This window comes from Chrysochloris asiatica, unplaced genomic scaffold, assembly GCF_000296735.1.
Source record: "Chrysochloris asiatica unplaced genomic scaffold, ChrAsi1.0 scaffold00044, whole genome shotgun sequence".
NCBI classification, from domain to species: Eukaryota; Metazoa; Chordata; class Mammalia; order Afrosoricida; family Chrysochloridae; genus Chrysochloris; species Chrysochloris asiatica.
This window is the reverse complement of record NW_006408562.1, coordinates 8,799,221-8,800,809: the sequence shown is the minus strand read 5'-3', so window position 1 is coordinate 8,800,809 and position 1,589 is coordinate 8,799,221. Positions and strand designations below refer to the sequence as shown.

Here is a 1,589-nt window from a genome sequence, read left to right as displayed (position 1 = left end):
GACTGAGGAAGAAAAAACTCAAACATGGCTTACAAATCATTCTGCACAATAAGCAGGGACCACTCGGAAGTGGAAAGCAGCCACATGCTAGCCCTTTCTGGGACTTCTCCACAGGACATTGGTGAAAGGAAATGTTCCCAATGGCTGAACTTCGAACAGTGCACCTGGTTGCTCATTTTGCCAGAAAGAAGAAATTGCCAGATGAGAGACTGTATACTAACTCATGGACTGTGACCAGTGGTTTGGCTGGATGCTCAGGGACTTAGCAGGGACATGATTGGAGAGTTGGTGACAAGGCGATGTGGGGAAGAGGTACATGGATAGACCTCTCTGAATGGGGCTAACGTGAGATGTGTCTCATGTGAACACTCAGAGAAGCATTACCTAAACTGAAGAAGATCTTAACAATCACATAGGTAGGAAGACACGTTCTGTGGAAACTGATCATTCTGTTTCCCCCAGGCACTCCTGTCATTGTCCAATGGGTCCATGAGCACAGTGGCCACAGTGGCAGGGATGGGGGTTATGCACGGGCTCAGCAGCATGGACTCCCATTCACCAAGGCTGACTTGGCTACAGACACTGCTGAGTGCCCAAGGTGCCTGCAGCAGACGCCAACACTGGGTGCATGCTACAGCACCATACCTAGGGGGCTGGCCAGCAACCAGGCAGCAGGCTGACAACATCGACGCACTTCCTTCTTGGAAAGGGCCGTTTGTTTTTTCTTGCTGGAACAGACATTTATCTGCATGCAGATTTGTCTTCCTTGCATAAAATGCTTCTGCCAAATTCTACAGAATATCTTTTCCACCATCATGTTATCCCACAAAGCATTGCTTCAGATCAAGGGACTCACTTTACAGCAGATGAAGTGCAGCAGTAGGCTGGTGTTCATGGAATTCACTGTCTTAATCCTGTAGCCACCACTTGTCTGTCAGTTTGTCGTACTGTGGTGGCTTGTGAGTTGCTGTGGTTCTGAAAGCTGTGCCACCGGTATTTTAAATATCAGCAGGGTCACCCATGGTGGACGGGTTTCAGATGAGCTTCCAGACAAAGATAGACTAGGAAGAAGGAGTGACGAACTACTTCCAAATGTTTAGTCACTGAAAACCTTATGAAATAGCAGAGATACACTGTCAGATATAGTGCCAGAAAAGGAGCACCTTGGTTTGGAAGGCACTCAAAAGGCGACTGGGGAAGAGCTGCCTCCTCAAAGTAGAGTTGACCCTGATGATGCAAATGAAGTAAAGCCCATGGGAGTAAAACCCGCAGGACCTTCATTTGCTGATGGGGCACAACTCAAAATGAAGAGAAACTGCTATAAACGTCCACTGCAAATCAGAACATGGAATGTATGAAGTATCAATCTACGAAAATTGGAAATTGTCAAAAATGACACAGAACACATAAACATAGATATCTTAGGCATTAGTAAGCTACAAAGGACTGGTATTGGCCATTTTGAATCAGACAACCACATGATTTACTATGCCAGGAATGACAAATTGAAGAGGAATGGTGTTGTATTCATTGTTAAAAAGAATATATCCAGACCAGTCATAAGGTACAATGCTGTCTGTGATAGGATA

The 1,589-nt window shown here is 45.6% G+C and overlaps 1 pseudogene; it reads left to right on the top strand.

Moving 5' to 3' along the window:
• The window catches only part of LOC102841203, a 12,667-nt pseudogene extending 11,987 nt beyond the window's left edge, over positions 1-680 (top strand).
• The last annotated feature ends 909 nt before the right edge of the window (positions 681-1,589 follow it).